Here is an 11,438-nt window from a genome sequence, read left to right as displayed (position 1 = left end):
GGGTATTTTTTCAGCGTCTCCCACATTCATCTCACATTATTAGGGACTGACTCACTCTATCTGGATCCCTATCTCTATCTAACACCTCTCTCTCTCTTATCTCGCTCTTTATCCTGTAAATCTGCACTGCAATATCTTTTCCTCACATGCTCTCTCCTTAGAAGAGAAGACTGATGAATTTGTATATATAGTTATATACAATTTCTGCGAGTATTGTTAGGTCTCCATTTTCTCTCTCCACAAATCTTCATAATCTTCTAAACCTCCTCTGAGAAAGGCAGTATATCCAACTTGGCATCCTCGAACATCATGTCCTCGAATATCGCCAGACGAACACCCACTCGGTTCCTTCAAATTTTTTAGTCCTTGAATTTTTTTTTTTTTTTTCCTTTTTTTTGGTCGCCCTGTTCTTCGGCTTGGTGGAGGTTGGGAATTTTTTGACACGGATGAGCATGGAGATTTTTGTGTTGGAGAGGAAGTCACTAGAGAGGTTGAAAAATACTCGATTAAACAAAGATTGGTTTGGTCCATGTTAAAAATCTTAAGTTTTTAGACAACCGTGTAAAATTTATTGGGCCTAAGTCACCAAGCAGGACAACCTTTGTCGTCATGGACAAACTCCACCTGTTTTTGTAATGATGAGTATGAATTGTAATAACCAACTAGTTTGGTATGTACTACCCAAAACCGATAAAGATGAATATCAACCCACTATTGTTAAGATGAAAAGATGATCGAATATCAACCCACTATTGTTAAGATGAAATTTTCTTCTACTCCGTCAATTAGTTAAGTCTCAGTTTCTAAATTAGAAATCAACCACGGAGATTGAAGTGAATAGAGGAATATTTACTACTACAACCAAATCTTAAATTCACTAAAAGTTGGGATATAATTTGTAATTTTATTCTTGTACAAAAACGGAGGAACATGATTCTACTAGACTTCTCTCACGTACTGCTATTCAACAAATACTATCACCATAAAAATATGATATATTATTCTTAACAATAAAAGTAAATTATACCCTCAATTTCTAAATAAATAAAAAATCCAATATGTCCCTAACCTACAGCTGTGCCTTCATCCATCAACATGCGATTCAATTTTTCGTAAGAGGCGAGCGAGCAAGATGTTCTGATGTATAAATTGTAGCGTCATTATTATAAATCAACTTATTGTTGGGATGAAATTTTCTTACATTGTTGTAACCATCAATATATATAGTGGGATAAAATATTATTTTCTTACTGAACTCATCGAATATTTTACAATCCAACAATAAGTTACACGCAGTTTCTGAATAGCAACCAACCATGGAGGATGAAGTGAGTAAAGATATTATTACTTGGGATCTAATAAGGCAAGGCAAGTATAGGATGATTGGTTCTCACTCCTGTACAAATATTCAATTGAAATTGAAAGTTTTACTCTCTTTATATTCTAACGTCTTTTCCAAGTGAAAATTTAACTAACTAAACCGCTGACTATACCACCACAATCACCAATCTATATATAAATACTGTTTTTAAATAACATCAATTTCTTTATATTCTAACTTCATTGTGAAGTGAAACTTTTAACTACTTCAAGGGTTAACATAAATTTGGAGCAGTATTTTTCTGAACATACCGATAAGGTTACGGTATTGGAAAACGTGTCTCTATGCGTAACCCTGCATCCCATCATGTGGTCACAGTTCGTGGTAGAGACGGGTTTACATCCCCGATTTCACTATCACAATCTCCACCGGTCCAGGTGCATGAACTTGAGAGGGGCATTACATCTTTCTCATTTATTGATAGTGTGACATCCACATCATCTCAAGCACTTGGTGGAGATGGTTACTAGAATGAAAGAAGGCGTTGTCAAATCAAATCCTAAATACTCTCTTGTCTGTCACTCTCCCCCTAAAGAACCTAAGACGATCAAGTCAGCATTGAAGCATCTCGATTGGCTCGCTGCTATGCAAGAACTACTTTCTGCATTTCGGCAAAACGACACCGACTATAAATGTGGTGGGAAGCAAAAGGGTGTTCAAATCTAAATTGCATGCAGATGGTACTTTGGAATGCCCTTGGTGACTATAGGGTTACACAAATCCCTAGCCTTGACTTCCTAGAAACTTTTATCTTGTAATTAAGCCTGTGTTCTTGGAACAACTTCCGGAGTTCAAATATTAGACTCAATCAAGTCATGTTTGTGAATTAAAAAAGGCCTTGATAGTCTTCGGCAAGTACCTTGGACCTGGTTTGATCACTTTACTACATTTCTTGTTGATTTTTTTTTATTTTTTTATTTTTTTAAGTATTGCAGATTCACCTCTTTTTATCTTCATAAGAAACAATAATTAACACTTATCTTGCTTTATGTGGACAATATTATATTAGCAGGAAGCAATCCTTCTACTCTAGCCAAACTCGTCCACAAATTTTCCATGAAAGATCTTGGATATTTGCATAATTTTTTCGAAGTTGTTAAGAAATTTGATGGAGGTTTATTTCTTCACCAAATTAACAAAAAATACTTATGAATTATTAGAGCAAGGTCATATGAGAGATTGTTACACCGATGAGTTCCAAGTTAAATAATCAAGGAATGAGACTCATTTTTTCGACCCCTGGTTGCCTAAAAACTCAGATTCACCAGGCCTGATATCAGCGTGAACTATGCTTATCAACATATGCATTGGCCAACTCGGTTTCATTTTCATTTGGTAGGGAAGATCTTGCGTTATATAGATGGGATAATTACTGCAGAATCCACCTTGTCAGAGACCAGTTATACTCTAACTTCCTACTTAAGTATACATGGTTGCAGTCTTTCTTTTTCCCTTTCGAAAGGTGGGCTGCAGAGTCCCTTAATTTGCCTTCCTATACATGGAGGTTTGTTTTTTACATACGGAATGAACTTCTATTTTATTTTATTTTTATATTGGACATAAATTTCTTTTATATATACTTCATTCTTAAGAATTGAATCAAAGATTGTAATACCCCGTAATTTTACGGATTAAATAAATGGGATTATTATGCTTTTAAAATTGAGTTTAGATTAAATAATTATGTGTTTATTTGTGTGTATTTCGTGTTGTTGTTGTGTTATATATTTTATGGGTTTTTAATGCATTGGGTCGTGTTTATTGGGTCGGGCTTTATGCTGCGGGGTCATGGGTGGGAGTTGAGCCTAGTGATGGGTTTAGTTGGTTAGTTTTAATATTACAATTAGCTTAGTTAAAGGGGATTACAAACTTTACGTATAGAGAGATAGGTGAATCAGAATTCAGAAACCCAAGGCTAAAGTTTCGACTGAGTGCATTCTAGGTCGTGGAAGGGAAATTAGGAGAGGAATGCGATCCTAAGATAAAGGCTTGAGGATTCATATTGCTACCCTACAATCCTCACAATCCGTGAGGCAGGTACCTTTCTTCTCTTTCCCTTTGGACCTATAAACGTTATTTCAGCTTTGTGAAACAATATATATATATATATATATATATATGCACCTTCAAAATATAAAACGATTATGAGATTCTATACTGGATTATATAAACGCCTCTATTAATTATGAACTGCATTTTTAAATCTGTTAGAGATGAGAAACATGCACACCTTTGTAGCCAGTGGGTGGACCAGAATAGGACTGCCATGGGAAAGAAAACAAAAAGGCATTTTATTAGGCATAAGACAAGTTTGATCCTGGAATCATTTAGAAAAAAAGAAATATTATAGACATTTGGGATAGTTTATAATAAAAATTTGAAAGCATTATAATGTTATTGAGATACGTCATCATATGCATCCATCATTCGATTTTATACTCTTACCATTAATTAATTTATGCGTTATCAAATAAGTGTTTGACGTTTCTTTTGTCATAACATAGTTGAACATAATCCTTATAGAATGACTTAAAATTGCATTTTTAAGTTTGTAATAATTTGATTTAGATGCTAATTACTTGTACCTTTCATCAACTCCTGTTCTTGGGATGCATTTCTCAAGCATTGCATCTATTGGAATGTGATAATATTCAGAAGTAATAGTTGAAGCTTCTTTATCATGTCTTGTACTCTTACATTATATTTAAAGCGTCTTGAATTTGGAATTTTTTGAAAGTTACTTCAACGTTTAAATTGGAATTTTCTCCAATTCAGCTTTTCAAATTCCAAGGCACTGATTGGGTGCTTCCAATCGCAATATTATATAATTTAGAAATCTGTCATTATTACTATGGTATCCATATATGCTATCCGCACAGATGTTATGAGAGATGCAACCTGGGAGAGTTTGGGATGAGCAAAAGAAGCCTTCAGTTTGTATGTTATTTGGCTGCAGCAAATAATATTTGAACCAGAAAGGTCCAAACGGCTTGCTTGGACTAAAACCAGTGTCTTGATTGACACCATTGGGTCCTATTTCAAAAGCCGGAGTGTGACGAGGTTGGATAACTCTGGTGATTCCAGAGCTTCTCTCTGCCGCAATGGCAACGTTGTCCCTGTCCCTTCGTCAATCGATCACAAGGTTTGTCCCTCATCACTTTGTTTCTCTGTTTGCAATTCTGTTGGATCGATCTACTGCTGTGGTCTTTATTCTAATATGATTGTTGTTGCAAATTGTGGTGACTCTAGAGCTGTTCTCTGCCAGAGCGTTGTATCTCTATCAATAGATTAAAAGGTTTGTTCCTCATTCAACATTTACTTCCTTTGTTTCTCTGTTTCCATCAGAGTTTTTTTTTTTTTTTTTTTTTTTTAAAAAAAAAAAAAACACACTTTTTTGCCCACGCCCGAACCTCTCCCTCCTCTTTGAGGTTAAGGGAGGTATTTGAGAGAGAGTACTCTAATACTCCTTATATGATATATGTATTTATATAAGTAGCAATTTTGATATTTATGTTTTGAGACTGCTATTTTTTTTAGGTGGAGTAGAATAGGAAACATGGATGAGGACATGGATTGAAGGAGGTGATCGATAAATACCAGGTTGAAACAGAACTCTTTTAGGAGGTGATCCCAGGTTGAAGCAGAACTCTTTAGTGTGCTTTAAACTTCTGCACGGGCTGTCCCGCTTGAGAAGAGCTACTGCATCCTCCTCATTACAAATGCGTCTAAAGACTGTTGAAAATAAACTTGATTTTAGTATTTAGTATTTCAAGTATTTTTGTATCCATGATGCATATGTTAATTTAGCATGTTAGTGGGTAGTAAATTGTCTTAGTGGGAATTAAGGTTATGTAAAATAAAGAGTCATGAGAGTTAAGCCTAACAAATACTATGTTAGTGGGAGTTATGCATATTGAAGATTATGTTAGTGGGAGTTATGCATATTGAAGATTATGTTAGTGGGAGATAGGAGAGTTATGGATATTTAAATGTAATGGTTACACATACATATGTGAGGCCTATATATTCATGTACTCTAGTCAAATGAATCATCAAGTGAAATAAAAAATATTTTCCTCCATTTCTATTCTCTTCCAAATAGTATTGTGTTGTGTGTGTAACTAGGCCACTATTTCCAACAAAGTTGGTATCAGAGCCAGATTTCATGTTCAAAGCCAGATTTCATGTTCAGAGCCTAGACGATCTTGAAGGCCAGACGAAGTTGATCCTAGAAGGTTCAACATTTGAGAAAAACATGTTTCTCCTTGATGATGATGAAGGGGAGAAAATGTATTTTCTTAGTGAAAAGATGATGTTCTCTAATTACAAAAGAATGAGAATCATCATGACTTCATACCTCAAAGCATGCGATTTGTGGGATGTTGTTGGAGAAGAGCCAAAGAATGGCATGTCCAACAAGCTTCATGAAAAGAAAGAAGATAAGGCATTGGTAGTGTTGCAAAAGGCAATACATCAAGAAATTTGGGAGTATTTTGGAGAGTCCAAAACTCCAAATTGTATTTGGAAGAAGCTCGAGACCATCGTTTCCAATCATAGAGGTGAATCACTACCCATGGAGTATTGGGTACAATGCTTTGAGAATGATGTGTTTACGAAAGATGATTATGAAAGTCTTGAAGATAAAGTTGTGGAGAATGAAGAGATGTATCATGCAAAAGAAGTTGAAGATTTTGGAGATTCAAAAGTTGAAGGAGAATTTGAAATGGTGGATAAGGAAGAGGTAAGAAAAGGTGTTAAAGAAGAGATTGAAAAAGTGAAGGAGGATGAAGTGAAAATAGAAGATTTAGAAGAAGGAAGTGCTAAAGAAGAGGCAAAAGTTCAAATTGGTGAATTAACATCTTCAGGTATGGTTACAAATTCCACCTTGAAAGAAGTTATATTTGACTTATTTGATGAAATTATTATTTCTTCATATTCATCAAATAATGCTTATTTTGTGGAGAATGATGAACTTCTCTTAAAGAAAGTTGTTCCAAAGAAGTATGAGATTGAAGCCCAGGATGATAAGAAATTCTCATATTATTTTTTAAAAAATAGTTTGGAGAATTTTGTAATTGATACAGGTTGGGTGAATATGGAATTATTTTTTGACTCTAAAGAAGAAGTATATGTGAAGTTGAAGATCCATAAAAAATTTAAGAAAAAAAAGATCGATGGTGTGCTTGTATAAAGAGGATGATATATGATTATGTGAAGACATCAAACAAGCATTTGAAGAAGTTTCACAAGCCCTACACATCAATGGAAATGGCCAAGAAGATTGAAGCTATTGAAGGAGGTGGAATTGAAGATCAACTATCGAACTTTTAATCAAGCCCCCAAGATTAATAAGAAGGTTTTTCAAGTTACAAAATCAAGTTTAAAGGGGGGTGTTGAAAATAAACTTGATTTTAGTATTTAGTATTTCAAGTATTTTTGTATCCATGATGCATGTGTTAATTTAGCATGTTAGTGGGTAGTAAATTGTCTTAGTGGGAGTTAAGGTTATGTAAAATAAAGAGTCATGAGAGTTAAGCCTAACAAATATTATGTTAGTGGGAGTTATGTATATTGAAGATTATGTTAGTGGGAGATAGGAGAGTTATGGACATTTAAATGTAATGGTTACACATACATATGTGAGGCCTATATATTCATGTACTCTAGTCAAATGAATCATCAAGTGAAATAAAAAGTATTTTTCTTCATTTCTATTCTCTTCCAAATAGTATAGTGTTGTGTGTGTAATTAGGCCACTATTTTCAACAAAGACATCCCCAACGGAGTCTGCCCACAAACTTCAGCAATTTCAACACAGCTAGGTTAGAGAATTAGAAACGAAAATATACAATATAGATATATGTATATATCTATGTTAGTTGTCTATATAGATGTAAAGATAAATTCTACATACAAGGGGGCTTTGAGTTCCCGGCAGCCAGCCCCAAAACGGCTTCTAAACAAAAGAGGCCCGTCCTTGACAAAAATATATATTTTAGCTGTATTCCTTAAGAAAAATAGAATTTTCACTTTATAGTTATGTCAAATCTTTTAATTTACTAGGGTACATCATACGGATTTCTGTAGCACAAACCCTGACAAAATCAGAATTAGACAGAAGAACCTTTCGAATGGTATTGTGTTGTTCGAATGGTATTGTGCGTCCGATAAAAATGTTGATCTCAGAATGTTGATCCTCAGATCCAACCAAAAGTTTCTCACGGCAGCAAGGAGTTTTTATTACACTATATTATGTACTCTTGGATATCTGTTTTCACATTTTTAAAATACACTTTGAGTTGGTAGGTTAATTTTCTTCTCCACTCGTTTCTGTAAATGCCAAGATGGAGTAGTTGCCTGAAATCGTCCAAATGATCTCCTCTCTTTTGTTGGACGTGTGGAATAGTTGCTTCTGAAATCTTTTAAATGATCATCTCTCGTTTGTTACAATGAGCAGTAGTTGCCTCTAAAATCTTCCAAATGATTTTCCGTTGTTTGTTATAATGAGAATATAGATGTTAGAGGTAGAAGTTGGTGGAGTATTTTTTTTTTTTTTTTTTTTTTAAACTCTCTTTTTCTATATGTATTTTTCACTAAATCTTCATTTTCTATATATATATAATTTTTTTTGTCAAAAAATCCCCCCTCAACTATTAGAGGGGGGTGATTTAAGTAACTTCCGTTACCTAACTATTAGAGAGGAGTGATTTAATTCTCATATATATATATATATATAGTAAATAAATTTCAAGAAAAAAAAAATTTAGATTTATATTAGAAAAAAAAAACTAGGCATTATTTCTGATAGTGTCTCTTTAATAAATCTATATAAAATGAAAATCAATAAAAACCAAATAAATGAATGCACAATATAATTTTCAAATATATATATATATATAGCAAATAAATTTCAAAAAAAAAAATACCTAGATTTATATTGGGAAAAAAACCATTGCAACAACATGTACTCTTCTTCTTGTTCAACTTCTTTTATTAACCCATCATTATAATATTATATATAATTTGTATCATAATATAATGGTATATAAAATATGTATCATTAAATATTATTTAAATATATTTTCATTTCCATCTAACCTTCAGAGTAATATAAATCTAGGTTTTTTTTTGCTTTTTTTTTTTTTTTTAGGAAAAATTTCTAGGTTTTTTTTTTTTTCCTTGAAATTTATTTGCTATATCTATATATATATATATTTGAGAATTATATTGTGCATTCACTTATTTGGTTTTTATTGATTTTCATTTTATATAGATCTATTAAAAAGGGACACTACCATAGAAAAGGGGGGTTTAATGTAGTTGACCCTTATTATTATTTTTGATAATAAGTTTGAAATAAGAGCACAAAATAAATTATTGAATTATTTATCTCAAAAAAACAAAAAAATTCAATTTGCAGCCAAAAAACCCAATTTTGTTGATTTAGGGGAATTTTTGTTGAACAATTACCAAAAATACAACAGAGATGAGAGGAGGACAGAACAATTGGAAAAAACTGTACTTCCAACCCTAAAAAATGGGAGAGAGAGATTGAAATGTTGAATAATAGAGCAAGTCAATCGGGGTGTACATAATTGGGAAACAAATATAACAGAAGCGGGTTGATTTTAAGCAACAAAGGAATGCATGGTACAGCTCCAACCGAGAAACTCGAAAGCAATACGTCTATAAAGGTGTAAAAGTTGTTGATCTACTTTAGGGCCCACCTATAAAAGCTTGATAATTGTAGTCAAAAAGTCTAAAAAGATGCCCAAGTTTGACAAATTTGCTTTACGTGCTTATAAATTCAGACATTCAAAAGAGAAATAATGTACATAAATTTATTTATTTATTATTATTATTATTATTTTTGACACTAACGAACCGAAACTTCAAAGGAAATAGATACATGATGAGAGAGCCTGTAAAAGGCATTCCAAATGCTCCAGTCTGAATTATCAATTCCGATTTTTATCGTGTTCTTGCTCAGTAAATGAGCAACACCATTACGACAACGGAAAATCTGAGAGGAAAAAACCCGAACAACCTAGAAGAGTAGAGGACACATCATTGAGAGTCACCATCTGAGCTTCCACTGAAGCTTGCAACTTCATCTATGCCGCCTTCAATTACCAAATGCTAATGCACATAATAAAGCCTTCTGCTTCTAGTTCAGAAATTTTCAATTTTCACGACTCTAGTCACATAACATAAAAGCACCATCACTTCAAGTGTGTACAGTGTGTGTATATATATATAGATGTGTGTGTGTGTGTGGACATGCAAACGAGCTGTCTCGCTCCATGTTCTTCAATGTAAGATGCTCGTGGGTTAGGACTTCATATTAGGAAGTACCCATCACAAAATCATCACCAAAAAGGTAAATCATCCTCTCTCTTCTCCATGGATCTCCTCCACACTTCATTTCATCCTCTCCTTGATATGGCAATAGTTTGGCTCTACACAGAGGACAAGTTACTTGATCTACATCGATCCAAGCATCGAGGCACTTTCTATGAAACACATGACAACAGTTGAAGAGCTCTCTAACCTCATCACCACCCTTCATGCGCTCCAAGCACACCGCGCAAAGTGAATTAACTTTACATACTCCTACCCTTTCAAGAACACAACTATAGTCAAGTACCGGGACTCGATCCTTGATAGCGCCGACTATGCAGAGGACGGGGACCGGAACCAACAAAGGAGAGGGACGATATTGTGCAGCAGAGTCATTAATGGTGTGTTTATCAGATAATGCTCTATTTGGAAGAGGGATACAAGAGAACACCACTATGAGAATGTCTTTGAGAAGAAGACCTAATAGGTTGAGAAGGACCTTGCACAAGTACATTGGCATGAGTTTTGTTGTGATAAAACAAAGAGAACCCATAAATGCAATGTTGTTGAAGGGCTGAGACTCAAAAGGGGTGTATTTATATATGGAGAATGAAGGTGTTTTTAATTTGCAGATCACTGTGAGCTTTGAAGCAATAAAAGGCATGGGCCATCCATCAAAAAATATTGACTTGGAAAAAGTGTGATGTTGTTTTGTAGTATAGGACGGTGCGACTTGTAATATTATTTGTGGACATGTTCAACTTGTAATATGGTCAGAAGATTTAGACATGTTGCTGTAGACAAGAGATATTTTTTCGTTTAAAATCACAATAAAACAAGTTTAGTGTTACACTAAAGCTCATAATTCCCATCTTTTAAGACATCAAATTAAAATCAGTAAATCAAGTTTGAAATTTCCAAAACAGTTCAAAATTAATTTATTTTATTCTAATTTATTAGGATCATCCATGCAGGATTAAGTTTGCCATAAGATTAAGCTTGGACTAATATGGATTCTTGATTGACATTAAAACATAAATGGTACTAGGGCTGCAATTCGAGCCCAATTCATCTTTCTATTTTTAAACTCGTGTACAACTTGGGTTGAAATTTCAAATTAAAAAGTTCAATTAGTTCAGGTTATTCATATACCTAATCTCCATACTAAAAATTTAAGGCTATCATGAATTAATTTTAGATTAGACAAAAAGCTTTAAAAATTTATTGCAAATTTTTAAAAAATTACAAATAAATTATAAAAAAATTATTTTTTCGAAGTGTTAACTTTAAATAGATTAGAATTTAAACAAATATAGTTTAAAAGAAAAAAGATTATCATAATTTGAAGATTATAGATAATGTATTTAAAATTATATATATATATATATAAATAATATTAGAATTCGGGTTTTCATTACTCAAACCAAAATTCAAGTCTAATTTTAATTAAGTTCCAATTGATATTTTTTAACCCCAACCATGATTGCGAATATCGGTATATACCGACTGAACTGATAGTGAGAATGTGTGACAATATCGCACCCTCAAAATAAAAAAATTTCGAAAAATATTTTAGTTGTGATTTAAAACGAAACAAGTTCACTGTTACTTTAATTTTTATTTATTAATTTATTTTTGTAACACAACAAACTTGAAATATGAATTATACGGAGAATTAGCTAATAAGAATGCATATGCATATTATTTGGTTATTGTC

At 33.1% G+C, this 11,438-nt stretch overlaps 1 long non-coding RNA gene across 1 annotated transcript; it reads left to right on the top strand.

The window, feature by feature from the left end:
• The first annotated feature begins 4,226 nt into the window (after nt 1-4,226).
• LOC132268619 (uncharacterized) lies at nt 4,227-5,452 on the top strand. Its single transcript, XR_009469317.1, has 3 exons — nt 4,227-4,523; nt 4,631-4,676; nt 4,919-5,452. It is a non-coding gene; the product is annotated as an uncharacterized LOC132268619 (long non-coding RNA).
• The last annotated feature ends 5,986 nt before the right edge of the window (nt 5,453-11,438 follow it).

This window comes from Cornus florida, unplaced genomic scaffold (genome assembly GCF_030987335.1).
Source record: "Cornus florida cultivar Cherokee Brave unplaced genomic scaffold, ASM3098733v1 CherokeeBrave_3.0.0_Hap2_Chr08, whole genome shotgun sequence".
Lineage (NCBI taxonomy): Eukaryota > Viridiplantae > Streptophyta > Magnoliopsida > Cornales > Cornaceae > Cornus > Cornus florida.
Note: the sequence above shows the minus strand (reverse complement) of the source record. Positions and strands in the feature narration are given on the sequence as shown.